The sequence below is a fragment of the Lolium rigidum genome, chromosome 6, assembly GCF_022539505.1.
Source record: "Lolium rigidum isolate FL_2022 chromosome 6, APGP_CSIRO_Lrig_0.1, whole genome shotgun sequence".
Lineage (NCBI taxonomy): Eukaryota > Viridiplantae > Streptophyta > Magnoliopsida > Poales > Poaceae > Lolium > Lolium rigidum.
Window position 1 is genome coordinate 65,334,699 of NC_061513.1, and position 18,941 is coordinate 65,353,639.

The window sequence follows — 18,941 nt, forward strand, 5'->3', positions numbered from 1 at the left end:
TGTTCCTGGCACTTCCTTTATTACATGTCATTCTCACAGTCGGGCGTCCGTTTCACTGGTACCTTCTCTTATTCCTTTTTATTTTGAATATCTGTTCCAGCTGCTCGCGCAAAACAATAATTATTGTTGTGTTTCCCATGTTTGTACAAAAAAAAATAGGTAAATGCAATGCTGGCCGTTAAGAAACACAGGGCTCGTTGTCTGAGGATCCTGACAAGCGCCCGCCTCCAAATAGAGGCCGAGACCAACATTTTGATTGAATCCATGATGGTTGAAAAAACACCACGGCCCACGTCTACTGCTGATGATAAGTCGGCGCATGAAGTACCCAGCTCGTGCACCCCCGAGTATTTAGGTACGAAAAAAAATTCCCAAATTAATTCAACTTTCACGTGCAAGGGGGGGTCTCTCTAGTGATGTTATTCACGTTTCAAAACTTATTATTGCAGTGCCCGATTCATTTGCTCATTCTGGGAGCGTTTCACCTGCGGACACGTGTGCCACCCAAGTCTTGGGCGGGAAAAGACGTATTGGCCATTCACCTCGTTTATCGTCTTCTTCATTCGTCGTAGCTAGGCGCGCGTTGGAGTCGATTGACCTCAATCAGCAAGCTTCTGAAACTGACGTTTATCTCACTCCTCGGCCGAAGAGAAGGATACGTGTAAAATTCGCTGACACTCCGTGGGCTCTTGGGCTTGCATGTTTTAGGTCTGTTCATGTTGCAGCTACGGGGTTCTACAATTGGGCTACTGCTGTTGGTGGTCGCGACGATTGGTAATTCTTCACTCTTTTCATTATTTTCATTATTTTTTATTGTTTCCCTCCTTAAAAAAAATTGCAAAGGTATAATTGACGTGCTTTGTCGTTTGTTCCTCTGTCTGCAGCTACTGGATTCGGCATTACTTTCCTCGTCTCATAGAGTTATCTGGGCATGCGATCAGCAAGCAGTTCGCCCCCGACGGTGAACTATCTGCATCTTGTTGCGATCTGCTATTCAGGGTTTTTCGTCAGGTTGACTGCAAGTTATACGGACTGAGTGCTCAGCTTGTTTGGAGACACTTCCTTGGTACTTCGTTTGCGGTAAGTTCGCCTTGTCGAAAAAAAAACATGAAGTCCTTAGACGGGTGGATGAAAAAACTTCCTAACTTTGTTACATTCTTTCTGTAGGAAACTGTTCTCAGTGACGAAAATTATATAACGTGCGACCTCTTTCGGGAGCAATTTTTGGGGGCGCATATACCTTACGATTCCTCCCGGTGTCAGATGGTGAGTTGTCTTGGTCATACTAATGCATACAACTATTCATGCCAGCAAAAGAAGGTCTTGTTTTGTGAAACAGAAAATCAACAATTGTTAATTCCTCCTACCCCCGATTTCCTAAATTCATTTTTTTTTGTCAGTTCATATGTACCGCTGTCGTGTCGGATAACATTGCTGCGTTTGCTTGGGACATGAAGCGTCGGCAGATAACAGTTTACGGTGTTCCCTCCGTTTCATCTCCTCTGGATCCATGGTTTGCGCATACAAAAATGGCTGGCGTGTTACATGGTGCACTTGTCCAGTGTTCGGAGAAGCTGTTTTCAGATTGGCAGCTCCTTCCCAGCGGCTGGGGGCACGTTTTTGTTGACGCAGGGTGCAGGGGGCGTTGCTCTTCTAACGTTTCGGGCAAATGGTACGTCTACATCAAAAACCTTGGCCAGCAGCCTAGAGTTTTCTCAAAAGAAAAGTTGCTATAGACGCTATAGTAATTGTCTTTGAAATAATGCCGTACTCCATGATTTTGTTCAGCAGGTATGAATCTGCTGTCCAGGCCATGGTGTTCTCTTATACTTGGAATGGCGTGGATCATCAAGCTTTATGTCTTTGTTAGCATTAAGCACGATCTGTGCATGTTCCGTCGGCAAGACATAGTGCATAAACGTATTCGATTCGTGTACGGTGTAGTGTCCGTACGGGTCTTGTTTTGTAAACCGACTAGGACTAGTGCTCAAGCCTATGCGTGTATATAAGTGCACCCAAGGCCTTGTAATCTTGTATCAAGTCAGAAGAAATAAAGCAAGACAACTACGAGGCTCGATATGAGCCTCTAGCAATCAAATCGATTTCGCGTGCGTGTGTTTCGTGAGCCAGCTTCGAGGCTAGCTTATTAGTACATACGTGTATCGGCGACTTGTGTGTTCTTGCTCGTCTCGCCGGATTGCCATCTCGCCGGAATAGCTCAGAAGCAGTTGAGCTTGCGTATACGTGCGCGTACAGCCGGAAAGTACTCGGCGAGTTCACGCGACGTAGGGACCAAGTCCAACAATTGGTATCAGAGCCCGAGTTCATCGTTCGTGATCTGCTGAAAGTACAAGGAGATCATGGCGATGGTCAAGGTTGGCGAGACATCGGCACCGGTGGTGGAGACGGTGGGGCCGGCTTTGTATCCGCGCCTCGATCGCAAGGACTACGGGCTTTGGGCCCTCAACATGGAGGTGGCTATGGAAGCTGCAGAGATCTGGGAGGCCGTCGATCCCGGCGGTGATGACTACGTCAAGGGAGGCGCGAAGTACACGAAGGATCGCAAAGCACTAACGGCGATCTATTCCGTCGTGCCGAAGGACGTGATGCAGCACCTCGTCGGAAAGAAGTCGGCGAAGGATGCGTGGGAGACGATCAAGACCTTACACCAAGGTCATGCCCGCGTGAGGGAAGCGCATCTTCAAACTTTGACGAAAAGTTATGAAGATCTGAAGATGGAGGAAAGCGAGACGGTTGATCAGTTTGCCGCCCGTTTCGTCACCCTCATCAACGCAATCAGGGGTTATGGCGAGAAATTGGATGAGGTCAAGAACGTCAGAAGGTTCTTGCGTGCCGCACCGGCGCGCCATATGCAGATCGTTACATCGATCGAACAATGTCTCGACCTGAATACACTGACGGTTGAGGATCTCGTCGGAAGGTTCAAGGCCCACGACGAGAGAATCCGGCTTAGCTTCGATGACCCGGACCAGAGTGAGCACTTGATGCTCACGAAGCAGCAATGGATGACTCTTTCGAAAGAAAAGCAAGGAGGGTCCACGAGCCGCAGCAACGGGAAGGAGAAGCAGCGCCCGGCGAAAAAGTACATCGCCGAGCAGGAGGAAGATGACGAAGCTCCGCCGCGGAGGAAGTTTGACATAAAGAAAGTAAGGTGTCATAACTGCGGGAAGCTCGGTCACTTCAAGGCTGATTGCCAGAAAGCATCAAAGGATAGGGCTCTCCTGGCCCAGGAAGAAGATGATGGACCAATGATGTTGATGCTCGAAGTATGCGAGCAGAAGGACACGGAGGAGTTAGCTCCTCCAGCACAGGCTCCGGAGATGGTGGACCACATGGACCAGCAGCGGAGTGCCCCGTTCCCATGTGAAGAAGCTTCGGAACTTGTTCATGGTGATCTATGCGTTGAAATATCACCTGCAACCCCGTTCGGCAATAAGTACTTCATGCTTGTGGTGGATGATTACAGTCAATACATGTGGATTGTGTTGCTGAAAAGTAAGGATCAAGCCCTACAAGAATTCATGAAGATCAAAGAAGCTGGAGAGTTCAAGGCGCAGGTGAAGATAAAGGTCTTATGCATAGATCAGGAGGGTGAGCTGCATCAAACCGTGGTGGCCATGGCACGGAACATGATGAAGAGTAAAGGCTTGCCAGGAAAATTTTGGGGTGAGGCAGTCAATACGGCTGTCTACTTGCTGAACAGGGCGCCAACTAGGAGTGTAGCTGGTATAACGCCGTACGAAGCATGGTACGGATGGAAGCCCTCGGTTGATCATCTTCGCACTTTTGGGTGTGTGGCGCATGTCAAGACGGTGTCCGGCCATAATAGCAAATTGGTGAACCGGAGTACTCCAATGATCGTGACCGGCTATGACGGCTCGAAGACATATCGTGTGTGCAATCCCTACACCAATAAGGTGGTTGTCACACGCGACGTAGTTTTCGAGGAAGACAAATCATGGAATTGGAGCTCCAACGAAACGGTACATCTGAATTTTCACGTTACTTATAGTAATTGTGAGCATGCAAATGAGGCTGATCAACTGAAGGTAGTGATTGCACCCACACCAGCAAGCTCCGTTGCAGCGGTCGCGAATCCTTGCAACCCTGCAGCAGACGGGCAGGTTTCACACAGCCCAGTAAACAGGCTGACATGGCCAAAAGGATGGCGGACTGTAAACAGCCTAGCAGCACCGCCAGGAAAATCGACAGGAAGTTCTTGGCCTTGTGGCCAAGTGAGCAGCTGCAGCCCAGCAGTTGGTGGCTCACAAGAAGATCCTTCACGTGAAAAAATATGGCCAAAAGAAAGTGCTTCACGTGAGGAACCAAGGCCAGAAGTAGGCGAACCAGAAGAAAGTGGCTCGTCAGGAGGAGCTCCTCGTGAGGAGCTGGATCCAGAGGAAGCATCAGGGGCTCACGTCCCAGAAGGAAGAGCAACTTCAGCTGTAAACGGGCTAGGAAAAAGCTCAGAAGGAATTGGCTCTGTACGTAGGTGTCTACGCCAAAAGGACCGGCCGGAAACGTACGAGCTAGAAGATGGTAGTTTTAAGGAGCGATCAGAAATCAGCGTTGCTAGTCACGCTAGTCACGAGAGGAAGCTAGCTTTCTTAGGTAAGCTACGTGATCTAGCTACTAGGTACATGTTCAGCTTCGGCCAAGAGTACCGGCCAGCTGTGAATCGAGTAGGCTATTCCTTCACAAGAGAGGATTTTGTCGAACCGGAATATTTATGCACCAAGGAAGAGGTGAAGACAGAAGACGCGGATAAGGAGGACGGTCAGCGTCAAGCCATGGAGAAGCCAGCGAAAGTAAAGTCGGTGACATGGAAGATACAAGGAACGACGAACGCAATGTCGACGATGATGATGGCCGAAACGGTGAAAGAAATACCAAGGGTAACACCTACGCAAAGTAAGTGGCGTATTTGGGACCCTGGTCGAGATGAAGTGCACGTCGTGCTTAGGGGGGTGATTGTTAGCATTAAGCACGATCTGTGCATGTTCCGTCGGCAAGACATAGTGCATAAACGTATTCGATTCGTGTACGGTGTAGTGTCCGTACAGGTCTTGTTTTGTAAACCGACTAGGACTAGTGCTCAAGCCTATGCGTGTATATAAGTGCACCCAAGGCCTTGTAATCTTGTATCAAGTCAGAAGAAATAAAGCAAGACAACTACGAGGCTCGATATGAGCCTCTAGCAATCAAATCGATTTCGCGTGCGTGTGTTTCGTGAGCCAGCTTCGAGGCTAGCTTATTAGTACGTACGTGTATCGGCGACTTGGTGTGTGCTTGCTCGTCTCGCCGGATTGCCATCTCGCCGGAATAGCTCAGAAGCAGTTGAGCTTGCGTATACGTGCGCGTACAGCCGGAAAGTACTCGGCGAGTTCACGCGACGTAGGGACCAAGTCCAACAGTCTTGATGCCAAAGATCATGCCGTCAACAGGGCTAGCCTTCTGTATCAGCTGATGCACATATCAGACAACCGTGGCAAGCCGCCCAAGGAGTTCGTTCAGCACATTGAAGATTAGAGATATTTTAGAAAGATGGTGAAGATTGGAGATTGGAAACGAGAAGAAGTTGTATCTACCTGATACATTTTCTAAAAAAAGGATGCGTCAACTGTTTTCTTCTTCTACACTACTTGTTCTGCTCACGCGATTCAGTTATTGCATGCTATTGCTTGCAATTCAGTTATACAGGGAGCTCGTCGTCCATGTAATCTGTCTGAACTCTGCATCGGCTAATCCACGTTTTTTTGGTGTACATCAGCACACCCGCCAAAATCAACACTGCTCCGCCGCATGACACTGGTATCCAGTTATCTCCGTCTCCCCTGCAGTATAGCTCTGCGCAGAAAACTATTGTAGTTGTTGTGTGGAGCGCCCATGCTATCCTTCTGCTCCTTACCCTAAGTTCCTCTCCACAGCTCGCTTCCCATGCTCTCATCGTGTACCACATCTGGAGGCACATTGCTGACACCATGAACCCTGCTGTAGCCAGATCAGAGGTTCTCCTTCCTGATCTTGTAGTCACCAGCACACATGCCGCTGCCAGAAACGAAGCCACTCCCATTACGCTCCAGCTCCTCATCCCCTCTGATCCTCCTTTCCTGCTCCATAATTAAAAAATATCACACGATGACTAAAAACGGGGGAACTGCTCTTACAGGATTTGAGAGATGGTGAATAAGGGGAGCCATATTTTCTGCTTACCGTTTTGCTCGTCCGCCTGTACTGTCCTGATCGACGACCTTTGTTCTCAGTTTTGCTTCTGCTCGATCGTCTCCTTCCTTGCTCCTCTCTCGTCGTTGAGTTTCTCTTCTTGATATAAGCTCGCGCTGTTCGTCGTCCACCCATACCCGACTAGGGTTGTGACTCACGCATAGCTCTATACTGCTGCTGTCCCCTCTTCCCTCATGCTACTGATGTATGTAGGTTAGTGTCCACGTATGATACTTGTCTTTCCTACCGTAGCTTACGTGCCTACCTATGCGTACACCGGGCTAGCCTACTTCTGCTAGCAAAAAAACGTGGAGGGAAAGCTAACGTGTCGATGGAGCCCATAAGGAAAAAATGTGGATGTGGCAATTTATGCTTCTTTTCACGCCGCCTCTACCTTCCTCGCAGACGGCTCTCCCCCCTCTCCACTTCTTCTCCGTCGAACAAAAAAAAATGGAGCAAGTTCCGCCCAGTTCTTCCTCTTCTTCTTCAGTAGTAGATCAGAATCATGTCGACCTTACTCGTGCCGGCGAGCTATCCGTCGTTCGTTCTATGCAAGTTCAGGTTCCTTTCTGCACCCCCCGCGCAAGAAAAAGGACGTTGAAAAAGGCAGTTTCTTCTTCATTGTTGCTGCGCTGATACAGGACTATTTTTATTGTTTGAAATCAATTACAGGGTGCTTCTTCCAAGGTTGTTGCTCCATCCATCCTTCCGAACTCCGCTTTGACACTCATGCCTGTGACTATAAAAATGATCAAGGATGGCCTTTCTCGTGGCCTCGACGGTGGGTTGGTTATCAATAATACCTTAATGTCCAATGTAAGATTTCTCTGTTGCTGAAATAAGAACTTCTCTGCGAACTTGATTCTTACTGCTCTGAAAACTAAATCTATAAGAGCTCTATTTATTTAGGTACGTCTGGTCGGCCGTTTCTTTGATCAGCAAATAACCAACGACAAAGCTTCTTTCTCTCTGTGTGACGGCACTTCATCTATGCGTGGCACAATATGGTTTGGATTTTCTTTCACGTTATTGATTTCTTCGGAAGGTAATTTGCTCTGACAGTTAATTTTATTTGATGTAGGTTCGCCGGTGATTCTGCCCTGCTTGCTCAGTTTTCTGCCATCGGGTTAGGTTTTTATTTGTTATATTGTGTTTATTATGGTCGTTTCCATTATATTTCTGAAATCATTGACATGTTACACCAAAAAAACAGGGTGGGTGGTTATGGTACTTTCGTTGGACGCGTTGCTCTAAGGACCGTGCCTACTGAATTACACGCGTACTCTTGCAGGTAAACATTCCTTGCGTTGTGATTCTCATTTCTGTGTACGAAGTGTTGTACCCACCTTACACAAAAAAAAAAACTAAAAAAAAAATTGAAATTACAGGAAGATGGTCGATTTTAATGAGCTAACGATGCACTTCCTCTCGGTTATCAAGGTTCACATTGATCTGGTGCGTTGTTTAGCCAACAAAAGAAAAAAATATACCAAAACAAGCAAAAAAGAGAAGAAAAATAATTTTGCTTCCCATCTGTTTGTCAGGTTCATGCGCCTGCTCGTTGTGTGGAAACTGCATCAGATAATGGCGACGATACACTGTTAAAGGTGCCGGATCGTTCTCTTGTCCTGACGCCGCAACCTGTCCCTATCTCCATTGCGTTTAGCACCAAAGACGGGCATGCTAGCTCTCCGCATGTGTATCCATTCTCAGATGTTGGTTCGCTTGTGAGTTTTCCTACTGCCATGTCTCGTCATCCTCGATTATTTGTGGAGAAAAAATGTTTTCGTTTGACGTTTTTTTACTAATCCGGGTGCAAAAAAAAAAATGTCAGCCAGCTACCATAGGCACGCCTATATCTCGTGCTGTACTTGACGCCATCTCAAGTCTGTCCAAGAGGTATTATTTTAACTCAAAAGTGAAGAATAGGTTGGTTCTTCGTTTTTATTGCTTAATTTCCCAAGTACTAATATGTCAATCATCTCCCTTGCATGTTTTCAAAGTGCTGGTCCTGTTGGTTCTCATATTGACGAGATTAGTTCCATTTTGATGACTACTTCCGAATTGATCAGGTTACACTTCTTCTTACCCCCCCTTTTCGCACTCCCATGCTGAGATACTGTCTGTTTTATGCACAAACTAATTTTTTTTCTTTTTTTCAGGCCTTTTCTGTCTGATCTTGCTAGCGTGGGCGACCTCTACAACACTGTTGACGAAAACCACTACAAGGAGACTTGAAAAGCACTCTCCGGTTAAAGTGTGACATAACGTCGTGCGAATCTTGCTTGGCGTGATTTCTTCCTCCCCATGAACTTGCTCGCGTTTACCATTCATAGCTGTTGTGGGAGGTATCATACATTTGAAAGTTGTAATCGAATTGTCCATTAGATAAATAAAAGTAGCCGATGGGGGGGGGGGGGGGGGGGGGGCGGGGGGGACATTCTTCTCCTCCTTCATTGGCGGGCTGCCGGTTTGCGGCGTGGGATCTTGATTTGCCGCGTCGAATATGCCAATCTTCCCTTATCAATAACCCAACGTTTGTCCTTGAATACTAGTTGTGCCTGGCAAATGTTCTTTGATGCGTGCAGTGTTTGTAAGAGATATGCCATTCTTTGATGCATTTAATTCGTTTGCAAAACAAATCTCAGGGTCCTTCCGCTGGTGGAGCTGATGTCGACCGCATGGGCTTCCGTATGGGCTTCCTCCACGCCGTTGCACCCGCCGTTGTTGACCGCAGCTACGGGGAAGGAACTAGCCAGGTATTTTCTCTACCACCGGTGGCTGCCTGTTCCGTATCTTCGTTTGGATTTCTGACTCCGTTGACATGAAGAATGTTCCTTACTATTTTACAGTGGTTTCCTACGGGAGATAGCGGCCATGCCCTCGACGACGTGTTCCAGGTGATTTGCTTATTGTCTTATCTGACTGGTGTATCTTGCTGTACTTTGAGTTTGTTTGTGGTTATCTTAGTGCCAGTACCTAAAAAGAACAGCGCATGATGCCTTTTTGGATTTATATTGGGCTGCTTTGTACATGTCCTCGGTTTGAGAATCTTTCGCTGGATTTAAAAGTGCACGGATTCCTCTTCCGATCTACAAAAAGGGGAGAACAGAGAGGCCGGTTATCCCTCGAGTCTCCTCGCAACTCCCTCCCTACCCCCCCCCCCTTTCTTGCACTCCATACCTCCTCGCCGCGGGGAGAGAGACAAGAAAAATTGGTGTCTGAAGGGGAGCCAACGCTCCTCATTAGCTCTCATAATCTTCCTCTGCTCATCGTCATGCCTGACTCTATTGATGTCTCGTTGTGTCTATCGACTGGTAAAGATGCGAGCGGCACTAGAAGCGCTTGTCTGCAGGTTTCTCCGATCGCACGGATGCTAAGTGTAGCTCGTTGTTTCAACCCTGTTTCTCTGAAAATCTGACCACCATTCTTGTTTCTCTAGGATGGTGCACCTGTTGCTGTTGCCTGTCCGATTGATCCGCGGCACAATGATGCTGCTGGTGCTCCAAATGTCAGATACTCCCATACTTGCTCTTTCTAAAATATGCTGCGCATCAATCTGACGCCCCTTTTTTCTTCTTTTTTTCGGCAGAGTTTACTGCTTGGTCTGGAGTCCATCAGGGCTGAGATTAAAGAGGCGGTAAGATGCTCTCGATCTGCCACAGATGCCTTGCTCGAGACTCGCCGTGATGTTGCTGATCTATCAGTTTATATAAAGAACAGTCCTCATCAACGCGAGCCGACCACTCAAGACTATTTGGCTGCTCTCCGCCTTGCTCCAGATGCATTTGCTGCCATCAAATTTCCGATAACAAGGTACGGAAACCGCTGTAGATATGTGCCTTGGACAGAAAATGCTTTGCTCTCTTCCTGCCTACCCACCTGATAGATTTACACTAACAGAAGTTAGTAAAACAAAATTGCAGTGTGGAAGAATTCAAAATTGCTGTCTTGGCTGCTCTTAATGCTCGGGGTATCGCTGTAGACGAGCTGGTTGCTCTTGGCATGCTGACTCCTCTATGTTTAACACCGCACCCTCGTTCTAAGTCATTTGGTAAGAGGAAGGCTGGTGATGAGCAGGCGCAAGCTTCCAGCCATGGCGCCGACCTCGCGCGCAAAGCCAACAAGCTTGCTTCCTTGCTTGTCGATGGTGTGGCCAACAACCGTCTCCTTGACAGGTTGCTTGTATTACCATGCTCGTATGCAGTAACGACACTGTTTTACACTTGTTTAACACTCTGTATTCGGCGTGTGCAAAAAAAATAAAAATCTTCAGGTGCTGGGTGGAGCTGCAAGGGCACCCTGTTGTGCATATCACCGGCGTAGCTCTCAAAATGTTTCTTACTGGGGAAGCTGATATCGACGTATCTTTTGGCGATGCTGCCTCTCGTATGATGAACAGGATTGAGGCGGTGAAGTTCGCTTGTGGCGTCATCGAAGCTCCTCGCTGTTTCATGCCAACTTCTATCGTGGTATAATATGCTAAAACATCACCTGTAGCGAAACTGTCTGCGTGTTCCCTGAAGTTTGGAAAAATTTGTCTTACTTATTCCTCTGTGCAGCGTCGTGTTTTGTCCAGGATTCAGTCTGACGTTGCTCTGGTGGACATGTTGGCCAATTCAACCATCGAGTTCAACGTCCGTGCTTGCATGGAGGTGTGTGTGCATCGATTTATTGCAGTGCCCATGCTATTGTTTTTTAAGCTAACACCTAATTTATCGCTCCAGTTCGTTACTGTTGTTCCTGTCGGCGATGGTTGGGCTTGTTATGCTTGGGGTTTTAACAGCCGAAACTTCACACTGATTGATCCCTTGGCTCGCGGCATGACTGTCCAAGAGGTGAAGAACAAACACAGGCCCACGTACGAGGCATTGTTCCGCAAGCTTATTGTGCATGCCATCCCTGCCATCAGAGATGCTCCCTGGACTGAGGTTATTCACACTGTTGTTGGCGCGGCTGCCCCAGGTAAAAAATCGTGCTTTGTCTCTACTTCAAGACTACTTCGAAAAAAATGTTTGATGGTACCGGTGTTCTGTCCTAATTTTGCCTTTTTTGGCCAAAAGCAGGAACTCAACAGGGATGTTCTCGGTCTTGGCGTCTAAGCTTGTTGACTGCAAGACTGGTGAACTCCCCGTCGACAATTTTGACATAGCGCAGTGCACCAGGAACTTAGTTTACTGTGTGATTGACCTGGATGACAACAAGATGAAAGTTTCGGATATCTCGAGCCTCTACGCTGCCACCCAATTGCCCGTGCCTGCTAGTCTGGTCCGTAAGTGATGAGATGATACAGCCTGCCATCAGTCCCCGCTGTTTGAAACGGTGGCCCTCAATGTGTGATACATTGTTGCCGATCGTTTCACGTTTTGTGGTGAACCACCTGACTTATGCTGCTAAGTGTTTGGAATTTCTGCTACGTAGACTGATGTAATGCTTTAAGTTGGGCAAGCTGTTATGATGTGTTTTGTTCGAACTTATGTCGAATTGTTGAACTAGTGCCGTTTGTTTCCTTATTATGATTTGTTATTTGCATCATTATCCTCGATTTATGTCTGCATGTTTTGGCGGTCCTATACTACCGTTGTGGATATTCAGGTGAAGAAAAACAAATAGAGGTGGCTATTACTGGTTCCGACCGGACTTGTGGTCGCCGTCGGTTTATGTTGTCCGTGTTAGGGACACATGTATTTGGGTGAGCTCCAAACAAAGAAATGTTAGCGGGTTTTTTGATCGGGCTGAGGGGGGTGGTGACTTTAAAGACAAATGTATTTGGGTGAACTAAAAGAATGTGGTGGCGGGTTTTGATCGGGGGTGAGGGGGACGTGGATTGTTGTCTTACAAGCACACAATTCCGGCGATGAATGGCCATGATCCGCCGCAACCCCTAAATCCCCCTATCGCCTCATTGCATACCATCCTCTACATCCTCGCCCCCCTTCAACTGGCGCGCCCGGCTCGTGTTTCGGACCGACCATGAAATTTCGGTCCGACTCGTGTTTCGGACCGCTCTTGCAAGTACCCCTGCGGGGTGTTAAGTCGGATCTGATTCCGTCTTGTGATTTTAGCCCGAAAAAAGCGGCAGACACGAGGGAAAAAAAGCCCGGCCTTGGCCCGATTTTAGCCTGAAAAAAGCGGCAGACACGAGGGAAAAAAAGCCCGGCCTTTCCCCCCCTCCCCCTCCCCCCCGGTAAGCCGGTCCGACCGTACAAAAAATGTACGAAACATGAATTCTCTCTAGTCCTGCCACCGCCCGCCGTTCGGGCTAAGATCCTGCTTGATCTGCGTGTCACTCGCACCGATGAGCGCTGCTGCCCCACCACGCGTAGACGGCCAACATGAGGGTTCCCCCCGATAGCTCATGAACTAAAAATGAAAAACAAACACATATTCGCTCATGACCTTGAAGATTAGGTCACTGAGGAGAAGCATGCATGTTTTCCTGAGATTTTAGGCTCTAGAGGAGTAGGACCAGACATATAGAGGCTCATATACTATTATTTTTCTTATATAAACTATTTTTACATGCTAATTTGTGTAGATTACACCGATTAATAGCCAACCGATCAAATCAGTTAATCGCCCGAATTTCGATTAATCGCTACTCCCAAGCCGACCGAGCCGTTAACGATTACCGATTTCCTTACCATTGGGTAAAATTAGGGCTATGTTTAGGGTTAGGGTTCCGTGTTTACGATGTGGGCATCGCGTCACCTCGCCGCCCGTTCCTAACCCCGCAACCCTAACTATAAAAACCCTACCCCCGCGCCAAAATCGGCGTGGAGGCATCATCCACTCCACGCCGCGTCGCGCACATTTATGACGTAGACTTCGTGCCACAATCATGAACCGTGGGGGGGGGCAAAAAAATGTGTCGCCAGATCTCTAAAAACCTAAACCCTATACCCCCTACCTCCCCCCTAAAATCCTAAAACCCTAACACCCCCCTAAACCCTCTGAAGCGCCCAATCCCTCCCCCCCACCCCCCTAAAACCAAAACGCCAAAAAAACATCGCCATCCGTCCCCGCAGGGGGGGGGGGGGGAGGGGTTGCGTCTCTGCAACGGCGTCACCCGCGGATGATGTCGGCGAAGGTGCAACAAAATGTGCCGAGTATTGGAGGGTGCGTGACATTCTATCGTTGTTGGATCGGTGCCTCGCACAAAAAAAAATCATTCTGGATGTAGGGGGGTGGGTAACGATCCACCCGTAGAGATGGAAGAAAAAAAAACACCTATGTAAGAAAAGAAAAAACACATACTGATTTAATTTGTTCTTACCACCTTGCATAGGGAAAAAAAACGACTGCCATTTTTTAAGGCACGTACAAAGTGGCATGCGTGGAGACATAAATATGTGTGCAACGTGTGGGGCTGGGTGTAGCTGGCAACGATTGGCGACGTGGCTTTTTCTACCACAAATTATAAATCGACACGTCGATGGCCAGTTAAGGTGTCTGGCTGATATATAAAAAACAGACAAAGGATTCGAGGGAGACTAGTGTGTGGGGAAGATGCCTCGTTTCCCATCAGTCCTTCTGGCCTTGCTGCTTGCCATGCTGCGGACGAATAAAGCTGGGTTGCTGTGTGCTCCCATCAGTGATTGGAGTAGATGTCCACGTTTGTACTTGGCCACGTCTGTACTACGCTACGACTGCGTCTACAAGTCATAGTGTATAGGAGTCCACGTGTGTACCCGTTGGTGGGGCGTCCACTCTGCTTGGCTCGCTTGGCTCGACACGAGTGTGTGCTCCCACTTAGATCCGCAAAAAACTTGGCCTCTCCGATGGTTATTCCGCCAGTGCTATGTATATAAATATTGCCGTCGTCCCCCACATATGAAACACATCATTTTCCCATCCCGTCAAGGAAAGGGCACTGAGAGAGAGAGCGCCATGAGAAACTACCTGACAGCCTACCTCGCCGGCTTCAAGGCAGGGAAGTCCGTCAGGGCACGCTTCCCTCGCCGGCCACCATCCATTGGCGCGCACACAGATCCACCGCGACCACCAGTCCCATGCCTGCCCTTGTTTCCCCCGTCACCTCCACCGTGCGCACCAGCCTCTTCTGCTGGGGTGGTTTGTTCTCCGATGGCGCCTGGATTAGCCGGTGTCAATGGGCAGCACTCCCCCGTCCGCGATGACTATGTGCACAGCGCTCCGGCGTTCATGGCGCACTCGCCAGCTCGACGTTCCCCGTGCAGCTGTCCGGTGTCTCCAACGCCTGCTGCAGGCGAGATGCTGGGGTCGGGGAGCCCTGATTATACGCCGGGTGCTCCCGCGTCTGCATGCCAGGACCAGCTGTCTGCTACGCCGGACTACGTTCGCCGTTCTCGATCACGCCGTTCGTTGTCTCCATCGCCTGCGACTGGCGATGCAGTTGGATCGGAGAGCCCGGATTACACACCGGGCCTGCCTTCATCGGGTGGCCATGGCTCTCCTGCTCGCCTTCCTGTACCGAGTCCTTACAGCCCGGATTACACGCCTGGCGCGCCAGGCTCACCGCGCCGGGGGTCGCCGGCGTATACTCCAATGGCAGATGCCTGGCTTCCTTCGCCGCGCCGCTCGACTACACCTCCATCAGCAAACTCCACCCATCTTGCATCGTCGCCGTACGCGTCGTCGGATGCTGGCCTTTCTTCCCCACATCTACCGTCATCTGACGGCGAGCTGCAGCGATCTACGTCGACGCCGGTCTGTACTCCGTTGAAGACTGCTTGGGAGTCTCCATCGCGCCCGTCGCCTTCGCCTCCTGCCGTCCAGCGGCTCGTGCGTCCGAATTCTGATGTTTACCGTGAGGAGACGCCTGAGATTTTCTCAGATGATGATGAGCAGGAATGCTCTGCAGCCGGCACCAGGGGAGATCCTGTCGAGGCGGGGTGGCGCAAAACAAAGCGGCCCAAGATTGCTCGCCAAGACAAGAAAGGTGCGTGGGGTGAACGTGACTGTATTGACATTTCGGACGAGGAAGATTAGAGCTTAGCTCCATGGCATGCTATGGGGGCAGTCTACGTGTGTTGTCTTTTTTCATTATTTTTTTCAGCGTCCAAGAAGAAGGGTCATTGTGTCTGGCCTGTACTGGTGTTTTTTAGTAACGTACTTGAGTGTCAGTTGTATCCCTGTGTTTTTAATAAAGTCTAGTAGTCAAAAATATATCAGAATTGCATGGAAAAAAACATGGGGTTTCTTTTTTCCAATCATGACCGAAGCTAGTGGGTGATGTTTTTTGGGGTTATAGTTGTGATTTAGAAATAACAGAAGGGGTGCTCCATGCTTGTTGTTGTGTGCTACTATCCTATAGTTTCCCCCACCGGTTGATCCTCTCCATCTAAGAAAAACAGCGGGTCGCGCTCAACCACACAAAAAAAAACTTAGACGGGCTGAAAACCTGGGGCCGCGGCACTGAGTGACACATTTGCTGAGCCACGGGGGGATCGCCGCCACCGGAGCGGTCGGCGATCTTGGTGTCGTTGAATGTGCTGTGCTTTCGGGTGTTCGTGCAAGTTTCATATGGATTCATCGAAAACGACGCGGGAAAGGTGCAGTGCGAGGCCACTCATGCGACGCCCCGAAAAAATCGCGGAAAAAAGACGTATGAGTTGGTGTACGCATCGAGTTGACCACTCATGCCGCTGCGAGTCAAATCGACCGCTGCTGCCCAGTCAGTATGTCGTTTTTGCGCCTTCGCCGAGCTCATCGGTGGGTGACGCCGTTGCAGATCCGCGGTCCCTCGCCGCCCCCCCCCAGAACGGATGATGATCTTGTGGTTACGGTTAGTGTTAGTGGGTTATGGTTTTGCGCTTTAGGTGTTAGTGTTTAGGGGTTTAGTGGTCAGAGATTAGGGTTTGGGGTTTACGGTTTATGGTTTAGAATTTATGAGTCACGGTTTTCGATTGAAGGTTCAGGGTTCGGAGCTCTGGTGACTGAGTTAGTGTACGCATCGAGGTGACCACTCATGCCGCTGCGAGTCAATCGACCGTTGTTGCCCTGTCAGTATGTCGTTTTTGCACCTTCGCCGAGCTCATCGGTGGGTGACGCCGTTGCAGAGCCGCGGTCCCTCGCCGCCCCTAGCACGGATGACGATCTTGTGGTTATGGTTAGTGTTGGGGGGTAGGGTTTTGCGCTTTAGGTGTTATGGTTTAGGGGTTAGGGTTTAGTGGTCGGAGTTTAGGGTTTGGGTTTACAAATTCTGGTTTAGAATTTATGATTTATGGTTTTCGATTGAAGGTTCAGGGTTTGGAGCTCTGGTGACGCATTGGGCCCCCGCGATTCATGATCGATCCCTCACCGGCCCTGGTGCGGCGGCGATTTTGGCATTAGGGTTAGGGTTAGGGCCGTTGTCTAGGAACGGGCGGCGATGTGGCGCGATGTCTACATCATAAAAAACACGGGCGCCCTAACCCTCCCCGTAGCCATAGCCCCTACTCTAACGGGGGATTGGCGTCGTTGAACGCACATCGCTTCCCGTATGTTGATGGAGGGAGATTATGAGTTCGCCAACGACACAAAACCTGGAGATCTCGCTCCAACGGGCGGACACAGGTGAGGAGTGGCTACATAATCTCAAAGAGTTTAGCATTCGTTGGTGCGCGCGAAGGCGTTCGTAAGCACAAAAAAAAATGAAGGCTGCGGCTCCGGCAACCATGCTCCACCGTCTGACACGCGAAGAGCATTCGTAAGCACAAAAAAATGAAGTCTGCGGCTCCGGCAACCATGCTCCACCGTCTGACCCGCGAAGAGAAAAAAACCTACGGGGTCTGCTTAATCTCTCCCATACACAACGTGTAAGTTGTGCTTTTTAAAAATGATTCGTTTAATTTTCCATGAAAAATGTATTCCGTTTGGTTCGCCGGTAGCTACAGAAGAAAGACGGTGGTGGCTAAAAATGAAGGACGTCGGTTTGCGAGCAGCAATCCCGATAAAAAGTGATTGTTGCAGGTAACACATTTCACCACAGAAAAGTGAAACAAGTGATCACACTTTTATTACTGGTGGTACTTGATGTAGTAGCACACAAACAAAAACATAAAAATAGATGTTTAAAGGGCAAGGGCAGCATTATGGATCTGGCTTTTTGAGACGTGTGGGCCCCGTGCGTTCGCTGATGTGCTAATCTCGCGCCTCCCGGATGTTGATCCCTAATAGTGCGGCCCTCAGATCTGCATCGGAGAGTTGATTCTCGTCGAAAACGTCTCTTGCGAAGCGGTTAATGACGTCAGCCCATATCCATGTGTCGCATGCGAGATGCTGTGGAAAATCACGGGAAAAATAAAAATGGTAAGCACATATAAGAAAGGTATGAGTTTTGGAACAGAAAAAACACTCGAAAAAACCCAAAAAAAAAGATTTATATAAAATGAAAAAAAGTCTATGGGGTCTGCTTACTCTCTCCCAGCTGGGGTCTTCGGATACTGATGCAAATGTGCTGTTTTCGACATAGCCGACGTTGCATCTGAGGAAAGCCCTAGCTTCATTTGGCCCAACTGTCGCACAGATCTTTCTTATTGTTGCCTGCCCGCATGCGCACTTGAACGCAGGATGCACCATCTCTAGCTCGTTGATGGCTACCTCAATGTTTAACACTACCCCCATCGCCCCCCTTGGTGTGGAAAAACAAACGCGCGTTTGCTTGAGCTAGACCTACGTAGCTCTCCGTCCGGTGCTGTTACTGCTGGCGTGCTCTCCGTCTCCTATATATTGTGGACGAGAGGGGCGCCAGTCATTGTTGTGCTGTCGCGAGGGATGGTGTCCTGGCATTGCTGTGCTGTCGCGGCGTAGGTTTGTAGGCTTCACCAGCTGCCGTAGGTGTGTATGATTCTTTGTGTGTGCCAGAGGAGAGGCTGGCTATAAGCAAAGGTGTATAGACTCCCTACACATACAAGATTCTCACCCTATGGACAGCTGGGCAGAAAAAAAGGACATGCCGTGTCCGATCGTGGCTAACTGGCCGTTGGCAAAGGTAAAATGAAAATCGTGATTGTGCTGTCGTTTTACGAAAACTATTATGGGGGAGAGAAAGGGTATACAGTTAGCGTGCCGTAGGAACTACATCAGCCACCAAAAAGCAAAAAACAAACGAATTGATAAAAAAACAGATGAAAAAAAATACATTTATTGATTGATTAGCTGGTACGTAAAAAAAAAGATACATCAGGCTCTGCCTTCCGTTTCTGCTGCTGCGACAAGGAGGAACATGCGGGCATTTCGCGAGAAAAACATAGCTCGCCTTTTACATCCTAAGCATGCAGAAAAGCACTAAGCATGCGATTACGATCTTCAGCTTGCGTGCGTTTGCTTTCGCCACGGCGAGCTCTGCTTGAATCCCGTCGATCTCTTTCACAAGCCGCGACTGCAGCTCTGCAACCTCTTCGTCGTGACGCGCCTGCAGCTCCTCCACCTCCTCCTCGAAGCGCGCCTGCGCCGCCGCACCACTTGCGGCTACCGCAGCATTCTCTGCCTCGAGACGCCTCGTTGCGTGAGCGATTTTCGCATCGGTGTAACTCTTTAGCAGATCTTCCCATATCCACAGAAAGCATCCCTGGCCAGATCGACCAACGAGGGGGTAGATGTGAGCGAGACGAAAAAAAGGATGAACTGGGCAAAAAGACCGGCGAGGATGTGAAGGCTTCTACCTGAATCCCTCTGTAGCACTCGCACCTGACGGGTGGGCGGACTGGATTCCCACACTTGAAGAAGAAACGGTG